This window comes from Pteropus vampyrus, unplaced genomic scaffold (assembly GCF_000151845.1).
Source record: "Pteropus vampyrus isolate Shadow unplaced genomic scaffold, Pvam_2.0 Scaffold34, whole genome shotgun sequence".
NCBI classification, from domain to species: domain Eukaryota; kingdom Metazoa; phylum Chordata; class Mammalia; order Chiroptera; family Pteropodidae; genus Pteropus; species Pteropus vampyrus.
The window spans coordinates 6970707-6972687 of record NW_011888815.1 but is presented as its reverse complement, the minus strand read 5'-3'; positions in this window follow the sequence as shown (position 1 = coordinate 6972687).

The following is a 1981-nucleotide window of genomic DNA, read 5'->3' as shown; positions in this document are numbered from 1 at the left end:
GGAAAGAAAAAGGAGCCATTCTGATAACTTAGTCTTTCATGGCCCTTTGGAGGCCTGGGAAGGTTAAGTGTGTTCCTGGAGCTGTGGCATTGGCCACCCTCCAAAATTTGAGAGGCACCTCAAGGCATTTGGAATAAAGCACCATTTGGCTAGGAAAAGTGGTACCAAGGGAGGATTTGGGTCCAGGAATTACAAGGAAAGTAACAATAATGTTAATCAAGTGACTAGAATTGGCTTTGCACAGGCTGTCTATGCAACAATTGGCAAAGAATACCTTTCTGTTTATATAAACAGTGGACCAAAAATCCTTCTTCCCTAGAATGCATTAACCTCTTGATCTACTTGTACTTAAAATTTGGGAGGTCATAGATTCCTTTGAGAATCTGATGAGCAAAAATTTATGTTGGCACACAATTTGCAACGAATTCGAAGAGACTCCAAAGCCGATGCATAGACGCTGGTTCGTGGGCTCTGTTTGTGAGCCTAGAACTGAAATCGGGTGTGTGTCCATTTCTGAGAGCTTCAATGTCAGGGGCCAATCTTCTCTGGGAGCTCATGGAAATATACTACTCCTAAGAAAAGGACTTCCACAGCTCTCTAGTTTGCCCTGGTCAATTCACCACACTGGTTATTGTGGAGGCATCAACCTATTCAGAGCCATTTCTCCCAGGGGCTTTCAGATATTTACAAAATCCCGACTGGTATCGTAGGTCGATGCCGCGCTCACCTCCTCTCACGACCATGATAAAATTACAACTAAACTACGGAACAGCCATCATTGACAGTCACCTGAGGTCTAGCTGAGCAGAAGTCCTACAACTGGGGACGCACAGGAGAGGCCACCTTAAGACTGGTAGGAGGGGCAGAGATGTGGAATGAGCTGGTCCCACAGCTGCATGTGGTGGTCGAGAATCGGGAGGGATGTCTCAGCTGCGGGGTCCCCCTGAGGAGTGAAGGGTCCTAACCCATACTGGGCTCCCCATCCCAGGGTTCCAGTGCTGAGAAGAGAAGTCCCCACAATTCTGGCTGTGCAAACCAGTGGAGATGGTGACTGAATGACACGGAGGGCTGCGAGAGTCACAGATTTAAGGAGCCCCCGCGGACTCATCGCCGATGGAGTCGCTCGCTCTGAGCTCCGGCGCTGGGGCAGCTGCTCAAAAGGCAGTAGGGACACACGAGGAGGGACCGAGTTGTCTGGCTTCAGGGCCAGGACTAGAGGGGCAGCTTTCTCCCAGACAGGAGTGCCGGCAGAGGCCATTGTTCCTTGGCCGAGCTCTGCGAGCAGATACAGGCGGCGACGTATCTGAGTCTCCATCAACCTGGAGAAGACAGGTGACCCCACCTCTTTCAACTTTTAGACCCACCCAAGCTGCTTCCAGTGGCTTTTCCTTATAAATGGCCTGTCTCGGCTCATGCTGAGGACTTTCCTAAAAGCTCTCAATGGCTTGTAAAACACAAACAAGCAGCATCTGGCCTCAGCGTGCCCCGTACCTCTTGCTGAGCAGACTGAAGGCTGGCACTAGCGGAAACGGGCCTTGGTTTGTGGCTTGGCCTCTCGAGAGACCTCCGAGTCCACTTTGGGTGGTGGCCATCTGTAGATTGCTTGGTGACTCTCGCTAGCTGGTCCTGGGAAAGGTACAGGCCACCAGTGAACTTGACCTGCAGCAGAGCCCCTGCCAGGAGGCCTCAAGGCTGGCCCATCTGGTGGCCGGCTTCGGATCGAAGCAGATCGACACCTGGGGCTGCATTTGATACCCCCAAAGGGCAGACTGGGAAGGCACCAGAGCCCTGCAAAAGCAAATTCTGCTCCATAGGGTCAGCCCCTCACTGGCCAGTCCTCACAATTAATCAGCCAGAGGATCTCTCCCATTGACGTGCAAACAGAAGGCCACACACAATCCATAGAAGGAACACACCTGGAGTACCCAGCTTTGGTGACCAGGGAGACTGTACCACTGGGCCCCACAGGACACCTACTATA